General features: G+C 39.7%; 1 long non-coding RNA gene across 2 annotated transcripts in view; it reads right to left on the bottom strand.

Annotated features, from left to right (window-relative positions):
• The window catches only part of LOC133279647 (uncharacterized), a 174,545-nt gene extending 154,278 nt beyond the window's left edge, over positions 1 to 20,267 (bottom strand). For both annotated transcript variants that reach the window (XR_009746939.1, XR_009746940.1), the window contains exon 1: positions 19,986 to 20,267. This is a non-coding gene — a long non-coding RNA (uncharacterized LOC133279647). The remainder of the gene's footprint in view (positions 1 to 19,985) is intronic.
• Positions 20,268 to 21,175: the final 908 nt, after the last annotated feature.

Genomic DNA, 21,175 nt, shown 5'->3' with positions numbered 1-21,175 from the left:
CTGTGTGGTCTGAAAAGTAAGAGGCCAGAGGGCTTTCCTGTAACACCCTGCCTGCCAACTCACATGGACACAGGCCTCTAACGTGCTACCAGCTACAATCTCATGATTTAACTCTTACTTAGATCAGTCACTGTGCCTAATGGAGCATCTTTGTGACACTTTCTAAAGAAGTATAATCTCCAGTGCTTTTTAAAAAGAGAAACAAAGCAAAAATAATCCCTCAAAATTTACAGCTTTGACTCTCATAGTTTAAAGGAAACTTATTTTTCACTCCTTTAAAACGACTTCAACTTTTCTGAACTCCACACCGTTACAGAGCAAAGGAGAATGGTGACCAGGATGACCACTGTGTTTAGATAAATCAAGGGCAGCTATGACTGGGGTCATAATTCTCTCTCAGTACCCAATACTACTTTTGTAAAACCCAACAGAAATAAAACTAATGTCTTTAAACAGAATTACTTTAGTAAAATCATTTCTTTAAGAAGAGATCAACCCCTCTGCCTCCCGCTGCTGGATCTCAGGAGTAGGTAACACCCAGGATACACTTCTGCAAGTTCCTCAAGGGAATCAATCCATCTTTTATGGACAGGACCTTTCCCTGAGCTACTTTGAAGTCCAATGCCTTCATTTGCAGGGTGAATTCCCTTCATCACCACTGAGAGCAGGAGCAGCGACCTCCTGGAAGTGCCCTTCTCTCACCACCAACTGCAATGGCTGTGATAAGCCTCAGAAGGCCAAAACATCTGATTTGGAAACAGAGTGTTTGTCTTCTAAAGGTGAAAATTTATACATTCTTTTGCTTCTCTTCCACCTCCTCCCTCCAAATGTCTGCCTCCATTCCACCAAATCTTGAAAATAGCAACAGCCCCTTCTTAATTATACACTACAGAGCAAAGCGATTCCTTCCAAAAAAAGGAACTTCTCTAGAAAACATTTACAACTTTGGAAATGTTTTGTTGTGCAAAACATCATTGTTTTAGCTAGAGCTTGCAAATGTGTAAAACAAATCAATATTATTATGATCTTGCCTTACAAAAAAATAAGATACAGCCCCGGGGCTCTGCACAGACTGGGAGGACTGCTTATTCTCCAGCTGGCTTTGCATACAGGGCACGTAGCTCCTCAAAAATGGAGAAAAATCAGAGTGTGGGCACATAAGTTTTGTAAAAGATGACTTTTCATAAAATTCTACATCATATTAAATATAATTAATTCATCCCTTTCACCAAAACACTTCCTTTAACTATGAACAGTGTAACTGAGTGTTTGTCATAAAGCACCAGAAAGTCATTTCACAAGCGCATCCTGAATCAGGACACAAGTAACTGAACCCTTGAGAGAAGCAGAAGCGACTGTGCTTTCTGACTTTGGCTCAGTTTATCAAAAACAACACTTCAAACCAGATCTGTAATCAGGAGGCTTCCCAGACCTCTTCAACTGTCAGAGTCTGCACATCATGCATAGTCAAACTTCACTAATTTGCAAGAATTGGCATTGTTACTAAAGGGAATAGTAAAATCATATATAAATCTGTTCAGCTTATCTCTGAATAGGGTTGTTTCTAGTTCTCTCTCAGGTCACATCCTGTATCTCCCAAACTACTACTTGTTCTCTGAACTTTCAGCATGAAACACCATTGACCCTTTAACTCCTTCTCAGCCAAACCAGCAATCGCAAATAGGTTACCGCAAAATCCAACCTTAGAACTGAGAAAAGGCAAAAAGATAATAATAACAAAGCATTACTAAAATGTTTATATTAAGCATTTTATAGGTAGCGTTTACACATTTAACATTTCCAGATCCTTTACAGACATTATATTTAGCATTGGAGGAACAGCAATTACAGTCATGTTTGCTAAATATTAATCTCACAGCAATGATAAATTGTATTCATAGGATTCATATGCTTTCAGGTATAAAATAGAGGTCTACAGCATCAGGAGCTTTCATTTGTATCAAATAAAAAGAATATTCAACTACAGAATGAGCCACTACAGTGTTACAACATACTATACTCACCTTTTCTTAACAAAACCCCACCTAAAAAAATAGCATGCTAGTTGAAAGAAAACTATGTTAACAAGCTTCAATAAACTTTTCTTTAACGATGCCTACTAAAAACTAGAGAAGCTTTGTCCAAGCACAATTTAAAGGCTAAAACAAAGTAAGAACAGACACAAATAAGAGATTGATTTTCAAAGATTCATCCATAATGTCTATTATTGATTTTCATAAGCAGCTTGCTAACTGGCCAGATCTTCTGATCACGTATACTTTCTAGTCTCCAGCAGGATAATGACAAGTAACATTTTAAATAAATGTTAATAAACATAACTTAATAACATAAATTAATATTTTTGCCCAGGAGAAAACACCGTACATTCACACCCAACTCAATGGCACTAATGCCATCTTGTCCGTGGTAGCTTGGTGCTCTTTTTTGATGACAGCTGACAGGCAATATAAAAGCTCCATGTTGTTCGAAATCAGAGATGACTCCCAGCTTGGTGAAACCGGCTTTTTGTTTCAGTTACAAATATCACTAAAAATATGTGAACAGCAAGAAAAAGTGTCCTGATGAGTCACAGCAAACAACTAATTATGGGATAGGAGATAGATCATACCTGTTAAACATCCTGAGAACCTGTCATATTAATTAGAGCTACTGGAAACATAAACCCCATCTTTGAATTCTAAAGGAAAAATACTTGTTTAGGTTCTGGGTTGTTTGGTTTGTGGTGGGGATTTTTCGGGGGGGGGGGGGAGGAGAGTTGAAATCCTCCTTGGTGCTTAATATAGCCAGATGTCTACCACCTTCTACATTAGTTATCTCCTGGTTTGAGTAATAAGCATATTGATGGGTTTTGTTGGCTTGACAGTGAATCATTGTGTTTTAAAATCATAAGAGAAGCAGCTGCTGGCCATCCACATCAGGAAATTCATCTATGTGTTATTCACATCGCATCCCTCTGGCGAGCACAAGCTCCAAACAACCAGCACATCAAAGACTTCAGGGAGGCTGAAGGTAATTTGTGCTGCGCCATATTCTTAGTGATAAGTCTCCAGCAATTATTTTTGTAGAGAATAAAAAATGTTTCATAGTAATTAGGCAGTTAGCTTTAGGAATTTGAGTATAGAAAAGAAATATGGGAATCAACCTACTCTCAACCATGACTTTTTAATTATATAGGTCTATACTTCTATGTATATTTTCACAAGGGAATTTGGGTATTCCTTGTGAACACATATATGCATATGCATATAAGCATGTGTGTGATAATATATCTATATTTTCACAAGAATCACCATTGCAGTACCTTGACAAACCTAAAAGCTTTTAAATTCCAATGCTTAATCTCGTACTGACATTTTAGCTTCCTGTAAGAGGTTTTGGACGTGACAGGAATTTCAGCAGTGTAAAACTGCCGAAAGGCTTTTACCTGCTCCAGAAAGAAATAACAGAGCCATTATTGTCTAATAAACAACATCCCTGTAACCCAGATAGCTCCTCTGAATGAAATTAATGTCCCAGAGGAATCTGATTCAGCACCATTTTTAGATGACATTTGCAATTCTTCTCATCAATGAGATAAACCTCTTTTTTGTTTTATTTTTAAGCAAGAGATATTTAATTGGATGTAATTAAATCACTCTACAGCCAAGAGAGGTTTTAATAGCAGAGTGCTCCTTGATGAGCTTCATAAAATATTGTTAGCCAAAAGCCTCTGAGAAATGCAGCAGGCGATGGCCCCAGCTCTCAGGTGCACACCGCAATTTCCACATCAGCAGGAATTAGGAATAACATTCAGGAACGATGTGATGAAAGTTTGTGCTGTTTTGTGGTTCTTTATTTAAATTGCCTGTCTAGTTCAGGTGAGACTGATATGTATTAATTCCTCTGGTTAACATTACTGCATGTAATTATGAACCCACTAAGATTTGCACCACTACCACTTTTATTCTGACTCCAGCTACAGGAGAGTCCTGTTAACTTGTACTTTGTTACTCAGTAACTGTCACCAAGACTTGTGTAATTTTCATTACACTAACTCAATAGCAATCAACACACACAAATCTGTCCCCAGTTTTCAAAGGAGACATCTAAAACCTTAATGCTGTTATGTCATAGGCGTTAATACATGCAGAAGCTTTCAAAGAAGCTACAACCACGTCTTTTTTGCAAACATGGCCTCTATACTGCATTTCTACTTATACATAGAAATCCTAGCAATTCAGGTACTTGACTCCCCCACTACTGGCCCAGACCAAAATTCAAGTGTTACTCACAGCCTCTTGCTCTCCTTCCAGAAGCCTAAAACTTGATGTCCCCAACAGAGAAAACCCAAATGCTTCTTCAGTCAATCTACAGATATTAAACACCAATCCAGAAAGCATTTAGCTCATTGTTCAGAGTAGAGCAATGAGACTAACTAAAATACATTTTAAATTATATTTTAATGCAGGTCACCACATTAGGTGATTACATTACAAGAACAGAGTGCAATTGAATGAAGTATAAATACAGATACCTGACATCTCCACTTAGTGCCGGATTTGATTCGATATTGTATGAGGTCATGATTTATATTTAATAGAAAAAGTGACATTTAATAAAAAAATCTGAGCATTTCTACATAAATAAAGAAGATACACTCCAGGAAAAATAATCTAAGCTTGAACCTGACTTCCAGAGCACAACAGCATTTATGTTGTTCAATATTAATATGCTCTTTGGAAGATGACAATGGGGTTTTATTCGCTTTGCATACATCTAACCTGCTAACTGCACTTTTGAATGTATGCATTTATTCCTTTGCAGACACCCAGGGCAGACTGAAAAGCCCATGGGAGTGTTAATACTGAATTCTGATCAGTATGGACCATCACAATAGTTACAGGAACAAGTCTGCCAGACTACACAATATAAGTTAGTTACCTTTGAAATATCTTGAGGTCAGATCAAGAAATAACCAGAATTGGGGTTAACAGTCCCCAGCTGGGTAAATCACAAACAGATTTCAGAATCCTTCATAAACACTGATTCCTTTTAGTCAAGCCTGCCTGTATCTTTAAATTTTTTTTAGCAAAAGCAGCTTTGCTGTTCTGGTTTAGCTTTATATTACTTTTTCTTGTAGTGCACATTTACCAAAAGAGAACCTGGATGCATGAGGACAAATGATGCAAGCTTGGAGAAAACAGCCTGGTGTGAGGACAGTTACTGCCAGTAAACACCAGTTTAGTGAGCTTTGAATAGAGAACTATATGCAATACCCGGGAAGTTTGGCTTTTTATGACAGATTGCACCATAGCAGCGTATTTTCAACTAAACCACAGCTTGGTCCTTCGCCATAAATCAACAAAACTTGAGAGAAGGATAACATTTGGGATTCTGTTCAGATCTCCCATCCTGGCTCTGTTTGGAGATATGGTGTAACAACTTTGAAACTACTCATCCATTCTCAGCTTAAGGCTATTTTGCTACAATGCTTTTTTTATGGTGGCACTAAAGTCTCCATGTACTAGCAGCTTCCACAAGTGTTGAAGTTTTATTACCAAGTGAAAAAACGCTGATACACAAAATTACTGTAGGTTTAGCACCTGCTAAATTGGCATTGCTGTATCTGCAGCAGTTCCAAGTCTGTAGAATGGGGAGATTGAGAGAAGTGATATGACAGGTTTGATTGATTTAAGCACTAGGCTGATTTCAGCAGCAGTAAATGAATCAGTCTCCCTCTTCCCTACCCAAGAATAGGATTTTTCTAAAACGAATTTCACAGTTCAGTATTATGACTTGGCTGCCAGTATGGGACAACTGCAGAGCAATTTTACTCTGTTTCTTTTCAATGGGAAAAGATCTTTTCTGATGGACCTCTTCCTAACACTAAGCACTCATTCACATAAAGTATTTCATTTCATTACAAGGAAATGAAAAGTCCCAAATAATACGATCCTAAAATGGAATCACATTGAGATGATTAACATCAGCATAATAAGGCATTAAAATAGGTTTTTTTTAAAGCTGGATTTCATTTAAATGAGGTTAGCAACCTTTCTAACTTACGTTAACCCCCTTGGGAGGTGATACACAGGTAGTCTGTTCATAGACTTAAGCAGAATGTATAAATAAATAAATAAGAAGTTAGAGCAGAGTGCAGAAAGAGCTCACAGTTACCTAGATCCCAAACAGTGCCGGCTCCTGCGGTGCTTGACACTGCTCCTGGAAGTTTTTTAACCTGCCTAGAGCAGTAAGCATGATGAGGTAGGTGTCACTGACACCTTTTTACAGCAAAACCACACACAGGGCCAGTGCCCCACCCCAGGATGTGTTCAAGGCCAGGCTGCTCTTTGAGCAGCCTGGTCTAGTGGAAGGTGCCCCTGCTGTGGGAACTGGATGAGCTTTTAAGTCTTTTCCAACCTAACCCATTCTGTGATTCTACAATTATAGAAGGACACTGTTAGAGCACATTGGACACCTTGCCCATGGGCAGAGAGTACTTAGTTCCCTAAAAATCACAGTGTTTCCCTGGTGGAGTAAAAATATTATCCCTATCTTAACGATCAGAAGTAGAAACAATACCATGTGGGAAGTCTACAGCAAGGCAAAAACCACAGAGCATATCAAGAAACTGTGCACATCTCTGCCAAGCAATAAGGCAGCACTATAATCAAAGCAGCATCTTTCCTTAGCCTGAGGCTTCAGCTCCACAGTGTTGGAACTGTTACTGTAACGTGTACCATAAGGATTCACACAGCCAGAGCTCAGTGCAGCTCTCCTGCCATAACAAAGGCACTAAAACTTCCGCCTGCTCTCCACTAACTTGGGCATTTGTCCCTGACAAAGAGACATAGATCAAATCCTGTAAAACCCATAAGACTAGAGACACCAGGCACCATACCCATATAATTTCTTACAAGTGGCAAAGCTGCCAAATTATTGTCCTACCTAGCATTGTTCCAGTACTGCACCGGGATTAGCATGAGGCTGAACTGCATCTGCATTCCAGCATTTTTTGGATTCCTGTTTTCTAAAAATCAAAACTGTACAGAAATATTTTTCTAGCCTTATTAAATGAAACATACATGCAGAAGAAATAAAAGTACAGATGTATCATCTGAATACACACAAATACAGTTTCCACTGAGGACTGTGAATCTGGTTTCTTCTGCTGTTATAATTTACAAGTACTTATCACATTAGCTCCTAATTGTCTTTTCAGAGTGCACTCAATTACAAAATTAGAATCCTTATCTCACTGTAACAGCCACCTTCTAGACAGATCCCCATAAAATGTGCCAATTGACTAGAAGAATATTTTTTTCTTACACTGTTCTTGTTCATCAAAAGGTTGTCCTAAATCACAGCTTAAGCATGCTTTTGTTTTCCTGGTGAAGAAAGCAAACCAGCTGCTTTCTGTACCTGGCTTATTAGCCATTTGCTTATACAGAGACCAGGTGGTGTCATGGATTAATTCTTTTCCTATTTCACAAAATGCTAATTCATAGTTTTAGTTTTTTAAGACCAACATAAGGCATTCTTATGTAGCAACCTTTTTAACAGACAGCAAATGTTTGCTCCAAGAGGGAGGAAACAAACATCTTTTATTTCATTCTTTCTTTCTCTCTTTTTAAAAGCAGGTGTGAAGTCTCAATGTGTTGTTCAGCCTCATTGTTTTGTGAATTTGGCCATCCCCTCTGAGAATGCTGAAACAGCAGCAACAACAGTTCCTTCTTTGACTGAACTATGAATACATATTCCTAGAGCTCCAACACCATTAACTCATTCTGAGCAGGAGGGTAAGACAAAACCACACCAAAACCACCTCCAAACTTCTCTATAAGGCCAAGTCTTCCTCCAGCTACTCAGGCAGGGTGAAACACAACGCCCATTGCAAAGCCCAGGTTGCCAAAGGCCCAGGGCTGAATGCTTCTTAGTTGTAAATGTGTCTCAAATACACTATATGTATTGTGAGCCAGCAAATAAAATCTGAGCACCTTTCAAGTCTGCTAGGATCAAATCTGTCTTGTCCAAAGCAGGAAAGCTTTGACATCCTATAAATTCAAATGGTAATAGCCTGTGAAAGAGGACAGTTAAATATTAATGACTACACAAATAACAAGCCTCATCCATTTGCAGTGCCATTTATTTCCCTCCTCCACACACTCCAGAATGTATTTGACTTCTCTTCTTAGAGGAGACCTAAGTAAGGCTTCTGACACCAGTGCATAAGCAGTTAGAATACCACCAAGTTTTTAATGTTGCTGGCATACGCATGAATGATCAGACAGGAGGACCTGAATGCTGACACTGTGTCACAATAGCTTAAAGACTTTGAACACAGATAAGCACATTAGTGCTAGTTTCCTGCTGTAGGAGCCCCTGTGCCTTGCTCAGACTCTGCTCCTCTCCTGGACATAGCCCCCAAAGGAGAGGTCCTTACCGCACTCCGAAATGGGTGCAAGGCTGAACATGTCCACACGCTAGCTGGATTAACAACATTTAATTGTGGAACTGAGGTTCCAGTCACCTCTGCTCAAAGACACTTGCAGGCCCATCCCAGTCCGCAGCAGAAAAGATTACTTTTGTCTAGGCTCAGTTCCCCTGGCCATATGCAACCAAGAGGAAACAGCCAGTGAAAGCAGCCTGCACTGGAAGCTCCCAAGTTGACACCACAGTGTGTTTAGATTTATAGCTTAATCTCCCAGTAGTACCAATTTCTCAACATCTATTTTTGGTTGCTTATCTCTGAAGTCTCCCATGGACAAGCTGTATTTTAGGAAAGATTAAAGTGAAGACAGCCAGGTAATTTATGAACCAGTTCAAAGACACTGGGAGTCTCTTACAGGGCTTCATGAACAGTGGTCTTAACAGTGAAGAGCTGATGAAAAGGAACTTTTAGAACAGTACACATGAATAAGCACATAATTTTGTCAGTCTGGCATTGTGGGTTGCAAGAAAGGCGTGGGAAAGATGAATGGAGCCGATACCAGAACTGTGAGCCTAAATGACAAAAAGTCCTCTGGAAAGCAGGAAAAGAAATCTACAGTTTCAGGAGTGTCAAGTTTCCATCAGTTTTCAGATGTGAACAGAGTTGTGGATGGGCAACCCTTCAGAACAGAGACATTGAATTCATTTCCTTTCCGTCGCGTTTTTGTAATTCTCATAATTTCAAGGTAGCTGCATAATTTTACATGCACTTAAAGTAAGTAGTTAATCATTATCAATTCCACTGGTATTCTCTGTGTTAACAGTAACCATTATTAGCCTATTTGACAATATTGTGGATTCTTTTGGCATTAATGTAATTGTAATATGTAAATCCATAGGAATTCAATTGTAAATTACCATTATTCAATGTACTTAGTTTCAATGCATAATTCTGCAATTTGTGCAGAAGGAAATTACATGCTGACTCATGAGACATAACTTTTCAAGGCTTCATAAGACCAAATGTGAACAATTTGTACCTATAATTACATTAAAACATTAGCAAAATATATAGTGCAGCTACAACACATTAAAGGAAATATACTTACATCCTTAGCCATGTTGCTTAAAGGAAAACGTTTTATATTAAACTAGCTATTTGCATTAACTACTCACATAACATAGATTTATTTAAAAGCTAGCAGTATGTGAGCAGTAGTAAAGGCCTTAATCTAAACTACATTAAAAAAGAAGCTTTGACAATTTGAGTTTTAAACATATTACTTCTTAATCTAAAGTAAAAACCCCCAAGGGCCAGTTGCAAAGGCAGTAGTTAGCCTCAGAGTGCATTGGGTAACAGCCTGGCATAATCCTGACCTTTTCACAGACAGAACTTCCTTAAAGTCCAAATGACTTCACAGGACGTGGGCCAGGTTCTAGGAGAACAATTTGAACTCACTCCCAGCCTGAAGCAGAGCAAGAACTTGGGTCTGTGGTCTATGCCCTCCTCACCTAAAAATTGATTCAGTTATTTCTACGGGCTTTGTGTGCAGCAACTGGAAGGAGTCTGACAATACAGGGTATCAAAATGTCAATCATGTCCAACCAAGATTTCATCCTCTGCTCTCAGAAGCATCACTGAGTTCAAACAGAGCTCTGAGAAATGATCAGAATTTTATCTGCACACTTTAAAGGACTGATATTTTAACAGTTATTCACCTGGGTAATATCACTGATGTTTAAATTTAATAGAATTGCTCATGTATACATCAGAGGTTTGCAGGTTAGTAGTCAGTAAAAGCCTTTGTATCAGGGTAGTTCAGATAAGAATTCAAGAAAAGGAGAATTTTTGCTCCAGACTATAAAGCAGCATAAAACTGGGCTGAAAATCTCATGAGATGAGGCTTTTATGATCTGCTCATTTCAGCCAGAAGTATTGTGAGAACAATTTGTGATTATGAAGACCAGAGCTGTGAACTGAGTATTCTGCTCTTTTGGGCACTAAATTAATTTGAAATTCTAGAAATAAAGGAAATTTGAAGGAAGAGATTCTCAAATTTACAGCATGAGGATTTTAAGGGCCAATTCATGAACCCATTCCAGAAAGAAATTAAATTTGCATCTGTCAATAACCAGTTTCAGAAAGAGTTGCCCAAGTTAAATACTTCCGTCCTTGAGTCATTAAGGACTGAATCTTGGTCAGGTTCTTAACAGAAAAATACCACATCTCCTTAGTAATAGCCTTCAATTAATTTCATCCTCTTCCTAGCATTCATTCAGTTTCTCATGGTGTTATTTCAAACTCTCAACAGTAACATTACTGAATAAGATGGGGCACATGAACAAGTAGTGCACCTTCTCTCATAATACAAGCAACAGACCCTTACTGTCAAGGTGGCTTTGGCACCTTTCCTTGTTAGGGAAACCTCACAGAAATAAGATAAGTCATTTCTGAGCCTCATTACATGAGAAAAGACAACAAATGAAGGTCACTGAAATCTTTTAGAAAGAAATCTATCCATTTCCATGAGCACTGGACTACATTCATTTGAGGACACGAATAATAGCAGGTGAAAAGCAAAGTGATTGACATCTCTTTCCATACATCAACAGGCATTTTACTAACAAAACTACCCCTTTGCTCTTTCACCTGAACTACCTTCTTTTTCTGAAAAGAAGGGAGAATCAGGAATACATCCTCCTGAGGGTAACACAAGGATTGAAGAAAAATCTCTACCAAACTTAGAGACCCCCAGGACAACTGCACCTTATACCAAAATTTATCAGATATGGAGCAAAGCTGCTGTTTTGTTTTTTTTTTTATTGGGGGGGGGGGGGGGGAGGTGTTCCCCTCTAAGGAAGAGAATCACTTTCAGTATATTTTCCATCCAGAAAAACAGACAAAATTCACTTAGAACTGCTGAAATACTAGAGTTGTTTTCTTGCTCAAAATGTTAGTGTAAAACTAAAAATCATTTTAAAAGGGAGCAAAGACATCAAAACCCCCTCACAAACTTCAAATGCTTTTTTAAAAGCCTCCATCTAGCACAACCAGAAAACTTTCACCTGAGCTCCAGTTAATTCAGTTCGTGATTTCAGTTTTTCATGGTAGTTTCTCAAGCTCTCAGTGGAAGAAGACCTAACTTTCAGTATCCTGCAACTGTGCTAGATCTGAAGCCTCCAAGACAGCGGTCCAAAAGGTTTGGAGAAATGAGTTCCTCATACCACTGTTTGTTTGGTCCACAAGGGTTTGGGCAGTCATTGCTCTAACATCATATCCTCCAGCAAAGGCTGAGGAAACCCAAAAGGCAAGGCACAGCCCGGCATCGTGGGGCACCACACTGAGGCCAGTCCTGCAACTGTAATAGTACTGTTACTCCAGTCCTGCACTGGAGTATTGTCACAACTCTTGCTCCTTCCTGCTCACACTGTGTGCACAAGGATCATACCTGCATCCTCTAGGTGAGAGAAAACCACGTTCTACATTCCTGTCTCTGCATCCAATCCAGTACTTAAAAGGGCAGGGGTTAAGCGACCTCTCTACACAAATAGGATAAAATCATGTTCAGTACATTCCTAACTAAACCTAGCATTTCAGGGTAGCATTACTTGTGCTGCAGCAGATATTCAGCACCCTTACATCTATCAATACAATTGTGGTGAATGTTAAAACATACTTTGCCTTTTCTGCAGCAATATTCTGCTTTCTTCTGCTCTTTTCTTTTAATGAGCGCAGGGACCTCAGGTGCTCTTCAACCTTTATAGTCAACAAAGCACCAAGCCCACGATTGGCTCAAAACCTTTCTGTTCTTCCTGCAGCTACTGCTGCCCAAGTGAGATTTTTGTCATCTGGACTCAGGGTTGGTTTAAATTATTGATGGTAAAGACAGTTATACAATATTTAACAGATTTAGCTACCTCCAGACTGTGTAAAGTTTTAATCCTCCCTCCTCCATTTATAGCGCACAGACACAAGTGAGCAGCTTAATACTTCTTTAGCTTCAAACTGTGTCATGTTGGCATTGCTGCAGTCTCACAGTGAGAGAATACAGCTGTACACACAGCTTCTTCAGGGGAAAAAAAACCATGCTGAAGTGTTCTACCTACAGAACAAAATATTTGACATGCCTAAGAAATAGAAGGGTAAGAAATTCCCCAGAGAGAGTGGGGAGCATGACGCGCAGGCTTCTGCATTGCTGATCACCTTTTGATATCACATTGGTTTAGCTGAAGGACTGACAGCAGCATTACCCACAAAGAAATGGGAAAGGAAAAGTGTTAATGAACAGCCCAGTGAGCTCTCTGCAAGTATGATAGAAAACTGGAAACAGAATAAGACTGAATTGTAGATTAGTCAATGCACACACGTTTTGCCAGAGGGAACGATCTTCCCATAGAACAAGCAGCTTTTTTGGTTTTCACTTCAATGGCCTCATTGAGAGGCTTTAACATTGACTTCATCTCCCCTCCAAGAAACTGTGCAAAAAAAAGGAGCAGTGACAGCTGTTTGAGCCTGTTTGAGCTCAGCACTAACTGACATTAATAGCAAGCCCTGCATCGCATGCTCATGTCAACAGTTCCACAGAAAGGATCATCCAGTGTTAAATACTTATCACTGTGTAAACCTCAAAAAAACGTTAACTTCCACAAGAAGCAGAGAGTAGTGTTTATTTTTCTACCCTATTAGATTGCCCTTTCAACTTCCAGAAGTTGGACTCGCTATTTATCTTAGTAGCTCGACAAAAGCCTTCCTTTCCCGTTGCCTGGAAGAAATACACGTCACAAGTTATCCTGCACTTTTTCTGTTTAATCTTTATCAATTCTTATTATAAGTATTCAGGAAAAGAACTTTGAGGTCAATAGATTTTTCGGAGTGATGCTGCAAGGCTTGGCACCCCAGGCTGTAGCCATCAGGCCCACGGTAACACAGTTCAGCCCAGGACCTCTATACTCATATTTCCCCTCATTGTTAGACCCCTTCGGTTTTTAAAAGGGCTGGATTTGATCATATGAAATGGCCCAGAAAACCACTGTCAGAGCAGAAAACCTTTCCCTGCTATTGCAAACCCATAAACTCACCTTTTACAGCAGCGATGGTAGCTAGAGCCCTATCTCCTCCCAAATGTCTTCTGAAGGAGACTCTGCTGGAAGAGTGTTTGAGCCTTAAAAGACAAAGGGAATGAATAAGTGAAAACACATCAAGGGCCTGCTCCTAGAAGACAGGATCTGCTTTTGAAGAAGAGATAGCAAATAATCATCTGCAGCAGACTCATTGCAAGAGGACATTCGAGTGTGACCCTCCTCTGGCAATGCCTATCTAATTAGAGGAAACAGAAGAGCTCAACACAGTGACCCAAAACCGAAGTGTGGAAAAATTTAAAGAAGAAAACAAATTCATTTGTTTTACAGCTCTGCCAGGCTGAATTCAGCTATGACTGTATACTTTCGCAAGTAAAAGACAATGTAAAGGAAAAGGAAAGAAAGAGGGCTAATATAATTCATGCATTCACATGAACTGAATTGATTCAGTGGTTCTTTGCTTCATTGAAACCAGTTGGATGTATGTCCTTGCTGAAGGAAGCAGTCCAGCTGCACGCAAACTGCTTTCCCTATGGTTCAAACATGCATAATGTATGTGCCTCTGACAGCTTCTCCCAGTCACAGAACTGTGTGTCCTCATTTATTAGGACACAGAGATTTGAACTGGGACTGGGAGTCAAAAGCCACAGGGTCTATGGCTAATTACCCTGTTAAAACAGGCCCAAGAGCCCAAAGGAAGATTAACTTCTCTGCTTGAAATGAAGATCTGCTTGTAATTATCTTCAGTGTTGTTTCCTACTTCACTTGTTCATCTCCCAGTATATTTCCAATTACATCCAAGAACTACAATAAAATAGCATTTTATGGCTAAGCCAAGCACTCCAAAATTAAAAATTGCTGGAATTAGAACTGCCCATGCAACTTCAATTTGGCCCCACCGTATACACACATGCTTTTAATTCCATGATCACACAATATTATATCCCCAGGACCCTCGATTAATTTGCATTCTGAGCACACTGCTGGGGAGTACAGGGCTATCAAAAAAAAATAAAAATAGTCTTAGATTTTAAATACCAGCTTATCCACTGTTCTGAAAATAGAAAAAAATATTTCAAGACAGCATCTAACCTCATATTTTCTATGGAGAGAGAAGTGCAATGGTCATGACTGACACAAGGTGGTCACCCACCAATGTGAAAGAGTGGTTAGAACAGATAATTTATACTGTTCTGCTGCATATATATAGACTATATGGCATCACTTGATGAAGAGCCATCAAGTGACAACTTAGGAACATGACTTTCTGCTTCAATCCACAGTGTAGGAAAGGGTTCCCATGAAGCCATCCACAAACCAATTTAGATAACACCATTTCCTAATGCTGCCACTAGAACTGCTTCAACTTGGTATCAGTGGTTAAACATACCATCCTTACATACACCTATTATTAGACAGCTCTTAACAGAAAACCTCCAAGTTCCTCAATGACTACTGCTCCAGAACCAGAACCTGGAGTCATTTCTTGCATCCACATCATCTACTGCAGACACAAGCAAGTTCCCTCTGCATAACTGTGCTCAGCTATGCTCTAAGCTGTACTCAGGTGCACATCATCCCCCCTTTGGGGCATTAGTTCTGGCCAGCTACCACACTAATCACGCTCCCATGATCTCTCATCAATTCACAATGGTGAGAGCTACCCACATAAGATGGACAAGGAAGATATACTCCAAACTTCACAATAGGCCAGCTAGCTTTTGACCACACCGCCAAGAAAGTACCAATTTAAGAGTGAAATCTTCACTGCCTCAAAGCCAATAAGCATGAATATTTCAGCTCCTGCTTGCCAGTTATTCTGGTACATTTCTGAATACAGGCAGTGCAAGACAATACTGGTTTGACTGTGTTCAGATAGAATAGATGGAAGAAGCAGCTATGGAATTCAGTTCACACTGTACAAAAAGTTGATTTATCAGCACAGGATTTTTAATGGATACCCACAGGTAACAACGTTTGGGGACTTTATTACTCACATCTCTTACATAGATGACCTGACACTCCGGATATACAGAGGATGCACAAATTGGTAGGTTAAATTCTTTATTACATCCCCACCCTGCTTAAGGGGAAAAACACCAGGTTTTGCCTCGGAGCGCAGCAGGTACTTTAGCAGTATGTTATTCACAGACAAGTGACAACACACTGTATTATATACAGTCCTCAGGAGACTGCAGGTCACACTCATTCTGACATCAACCTGGAAAAAAAAAGTAAATTTCTAAGTTCAGCTTTATAACAAAACAGAGCTGAGCTACAGCATGGCTCTCCTGCAAAGCAGAGTGGACAAGTGATGCTGCAAATCTTTCTGGAGTGAGAAGGGCAGAAGCACAAGTATGGCTCAGAAAATCCCACCCAACCTTCTTTTCTGCCCACTGTCCTTCACTCCATTCCTGGGTGATAACAACACCAAGTCAAATGGCGATTGGAGGGCACGCTGCACACTGTGGTATACCCTGTGGGACAAGCTAAGTTGCCAGCTTGCCATTACCTCCTCCTTCCTCATCCATGTAACACATTTAAACTTTAGTTGGGGTTGTCCTCAGAAGAGAAGTTTGCTCCTTTATGGGATTACAAAGGCAGTGGAGAGCAAGGAGTGCATGAGAGAAGGGTTCCAGTTGTGCCCAAAACACAGCCTTACTAGGGCAAAAAGTCAGGAAAGTGCTGAGGGGGACAACTAACAGAATGAAAGGGCTTTGAGGTTAATGGACACCTTTACTGAATCTTTGAATGTGAAAGGCATCAGAGTGTTATCACAAAGGAGAAAGCACTGACAAGACCACAGACTGCAAAAGCCCGCTATTGCCTTTTACTGTACTGATGAAAAAGGGTTATTCTTATTAAGTAATGTTTTTAAATACTAACCTTTCAATGTCTCTTCTTCTTTTTTGAGCCAGCACATGCACTCATTGTAGCAGCAAACCCACCAGAACCAAAATATACATCGTTCTTTGTTTACCATGGGGATGTGGCATAAACACTTGGACAGCTTGTATAAATGACAATAAAAGCCATGACTGCAACTTTCTCATCTAGAGCTCATCAAAATGCCAGCTGGATCATTTACCACTGGCCACAAGAATTTCTTGTTTAACTGCAAAAGAGTCCACACTGTTCTCTCGTCTGAAATAAGTCTTGGGCAGATATTTATAACCTGTGGTATTCTGTCTACATGCCCGAGAGCTTCTCAGTTTGTTTTACTAGCATTGTTAAATACAGCTTTCTCTGTTCGTAAAACATCTAAAATAGACTCTCAGAACTAAAGTAAAGAGGATAGAACCTTGTCTTTTCAGTCCACAAACCACCTAACGTTCCTCTGTATAAAGCACAAACAAAAGGCTTGCAAAGACAAACAGCGAGATTATACATGAATTGCAACAAGGAAAGTAAGGAGCAGCTATTGCTAATGATTTAGGAATAGAAAGTTTTCTAAAGATAATATTTAGATTGCTGTCATAAAACACAAAAACTACTGTAAAATTTATTTTTCAAGTACGTAAGTTCAAAAAGAAGTACACAAATAGTTAAAAACACCTTGAAAAGTTTGCAGTTCTGCAGAAACAAACTACAAGAGTTTATACTTAACCTATACTTAGATCACTGTTGGATTCTGAGTTCTAGTTTAGGCATATTATAAAATAAATTTCACCCCACAATGCTCAAATAAGAGCTACAAAATTGAGGAGAAAGTAGAAGAAATGCCGAAACTGAGATTGCCATTTGGATTCCAATTATACTCTTCTGTGAGGTCTCCTCCTTATTATTTTTAATTAGCTCCTCTGACACCATAAATCACACACAATAGTGAGGGAGGTTTGGGTTGGGGCTTTGTGTTGCTTTTTTTTTCCCCTCTAAAAAGCCCTCATTAAAAACCCCACCAAGTACGATGAACACACTCTACTGACAACTAAATATTCCCAGGGCTAGGAATGTTCTTTGGTTTTAGGGCAGAGCAACGAGGACTGAGATGACAACAACAAACCTCACAACTTCCAGAAGCAAGGCAGAGACTTCTAGGACCTGTAGCTGCTCACCTCTTACACAACATGGGGCCATAATCCAAACTTGCATATAGCGGACTTGAAAGGAAGCCCCTAAGTGAGAGCTCTCTGAAAGGAAGCCAGGAAATTCAAAGCAACCTTCTGCAGTGATCTCTATGATGTATTTAGAATTTACAGGAGTAAATCTATTGCTGTAGCCAATTCATACTTTAGATAATTTCTGACCAATTAGACTCTGCTATATCTTCTGCTAGAAGGAGGGTACACTATAGCTTATGGCTCTGATAGTCTGTGGAAGTACTAGAAACAGCTGTTTCTGTTAACTAGATCACACCACTGTTCCCCAGGCACACTCCACCAAAGGAGTTTACTTTTACTGCAGGCAACATTTGTAAAGCAAGCCTTCTCTAACAGAGATAGGACTACCTAAATACAGTATTTGATAGGTTCAAGCAACCAGTAAAGGCCTTTGCATTAAAAACATGGTGGTGAAGGAGCAGCAGCAGCATTAGTAAAGGCACATACTGGTATCTACTCATTTTAGCCCACTATTCCTTTTCATTCTAGTGGACATCTTGCCCTGTAGCATTACTGTAACATTACTGTTCTCCTGCTGGGATCCAGAGACATGAATTCAACACTTTGCAATGCACAACAGGCTTTCCTTTATTCGTTTATTTAATAAGACATGATCCAAAATGTCACAAGACAAGAACAAATATCCTTCATGCTGGTCAAGCAAGTGCTGATGGGAAATTAAAACAGCAGCTGATTAGGGAAGGAAGGGAGAGAAGGACATACTTTTTACTATGATAACTTCCAAACTTTAAAAGGCAGAGGCAAGATGAAAGAAAATCCAGTATAATGTTCTATAATTATAAAAGTACAACCTATTATAGCAGAGTATCTTTTCTGTATCACTTTTACCAAAACACTGCTGAATTAATTACACTGCTACAAGATTAATAATATTCAACTGCCCTCCTTTCACACCTCACAGCAGTCTGAGAAATCATGAAATCGCGTGAGGCTCTTTGATTGAATCAATACAAAGGTTAATGACACCCTGAGGGAGTTTTGATCATGTTTTCCATAGGATAAATGATTCTGAGCTGGCACACGACTTTTCCACATTAGTTTACTGAATGACTTAAAGTAGATGAATAAAATGCGTAAGAAGCTAGAGGGAACACTTGAGGAAGAACTATGGGGTGTTCTATTTCTAACCAAGCAGGGGCTACTCTGACAAGGGCTATTTTTTTCTCCTCCTTCCCTCACTAGCAAAACCAGAGCTTTGCCTGTGTTTTGAGTCACAAAACTTGCTCTCTGTGGCTTCCAGTATGCAAAAATTTGGGGCACTAGAGCAGAAGAAAGATTAGTATTTCTATAATTTGAAAGTTAAGGGGAGCTCAGCAAAAGAAAAAAGTCGCAGCATTAGTGTAAAACCTTCCCTGGAAGGAAGAATTAAGAGAAAATATGCTCTGCTTCTTAACATAGGTTAAGAATTAGCTCCATTTCTTTGCTAACTTGAGATGCACAGGATTGCTATTACAGCCAGCACTGGATACAGAGTGTTGAGCATCTAATCAAAGAGTTACAACAAAATTGTTTCAGCTGTTTGAGTTACTGGAGCCCTCTATATTTGAGGCACTCATTATTTTCATGTACTGCAATCTTGGCAAAGCTGGCAGACCAACTCGCTAGCCATTCTGTATCTAGAATTAAGTCATCAAATTTACATTACAAAGAATAAACGTGTTTTAAACAGTTTAATTTCTGCCCTCACTCTCCTAGGCAGCAGACAGCACGAGAAGCGCCCACTGCAGTTCTTTCCATTGTTTGTAAAGACTGGAAAGGGAAAAAGCGTAAATCCACTAATTAACAGAGAAACAGTAATATGTGGAATCTGGCCTCCACTGCAACCAACGGGACTTCTGCCAGCCAAGTTCACCCACTGAGTTTAACAAGTTGTTGGAAAAAACACGAATAGCTCCATTAGGAGTTTGGAGGGAGAAAACAAAGTCACTTGGCAGCTGATTACAGTAGAACAGAATGGTAGGTCAGTGAAACAGAGGATATTTACCTGGCACGCTAAGTTTTGCAACAATAACACTGTCATCAGTGTAAAGATGTGGAAAGAGTAAGACTATGGAGATAAACTAATGTTTCAGAAAAGACCTGGCAGGAAATCATAGAGTTTAACTGTGGGAATAAAGCCTTTAGATAGCATTTCATCTTGTGTTTTATTATAAAGGGCAGAAGGCAAAGGGCTCCAGATCAAGTCAGGGGTCACACAAAGAAAACTCCATTCTAAGGCACATACCAACATGTAAGCAAACTCCTCTTTCTCGAATGTTCAACCTCAGTCTCCAACTATGCCAAACCACCTGCCCTCATCACCTTCCTCTCTGCAGGGTGGGGGAGTTGTCACAACAGCAGGAACAATTCACTTACCTTTAGTAGACCAACCACACCTAGTGTCCACATGAATCTGTTTTCTTTGATCCAAAGCGATGTGGAAAAGCTTTCCAGAAAGACATACTTCTGACTTCCTCCCCAAACAAGCTGTCTTCTTTTTTTACCCTCACCTCTTGCAAAGCAGATACCTATAATCCACTTCTGGTTTGATTACATCACAGATGTGCACAGTCTCATGGTTAATCCATTTCTCTTCATTACCTTTCAGCTAGCTGCAGGAAGTAAGTTAACCCCTACTAGGATGAAGCAGATTTCCATACCAAGTATTAACATCTTAGCCCAGTACCCCTTGCCAAATACCCACATTCACCTACAGCAACAAAAAAACTGCCTCCCTGCAATTCAGGTGCCTTCCCCACCTCCTCAGAGCTTTTAATAGGTGATGGCACACACCTGGCCTGCTCTTCCTGGTTCTCCATCTTTCCCTGCACAAGGGAAACAACTCCTGCCTGATGTCTCTTTGTAAGTTTTACTAACATGTGTCCTCTCACTAGCATTATGCTTCCCTTCACCAAGGGAAGTCTGGACATCCTGGGAGTATGTTCTTAAAGTTATAAAAAGTAAAACATCTCTCACCCTCCTGCTACTGACCATGATTGCTTCCTTTCCATATTGCCACCTACTGTGATTCAGGTAACTTCAGCACAGCTGACGATGCTTTGCTGCTCAACACTAGGTACAAAGGTAGGTGTGCACTCACAAGTCTGGAGAGAATCAGAAACCTGAGAGTCAATTAAACATGTATTTTTCCTTCCAAAAAATATAGCAAAGATTTTGTAACCTGCACCCTGTTACAACCCAGTCTTTCAGTGGAACCAATAGCAAGACTTTTGCATAATGTATGTGAGCAATCCATAAATAATATGTAGTTTATAGCTTTCTGTAATAAACCCCCAGTGTTGTATTAAAGAGGCAGGAGGGTGTAAATTTCACAACGATATCACCAGAAAGGAACTGAGTTGAAGGAAACCTACAGACTGCAGTAAGTCAAGGGCCTAGAAACTTTCAGATGTTGACATAAAAGTAGAGTGCTGAACGTGGCAGAATCTGCCAGCAGAGGTAAGGAAAAGGGGGCCAAAGGGAGCAATTTCAGCCCTGATGAAGCAAAAGGTAGAGTCTGCCTCACTAAGGGGTGACATTGCAACCCCACCTCTCACTCCAGCCTC

Source organism: Pezoporus flaviventris, unplaced genomic scaffold, assembly GCF_033815535.1.
Source record: "Pezoporus flaviventris isolate CSIRO_AGI_PZ_B2104156 unplaced genomic scaffold, CSIRO_AGI_Pfla_v1 ptg000078l, whole genome shotgun sequence".
NCBI lineage: Eukaryota > Metazoa > Chordata > Aves > Psittaciformes > Psittacidae > Pezoporus > Pezoporus flaviventris.
The sequence above is the reverse complement of the archived record's forward strand: the minus strand, read 5'-3'. Positions and strand labels throughout refer to the sequence as shown.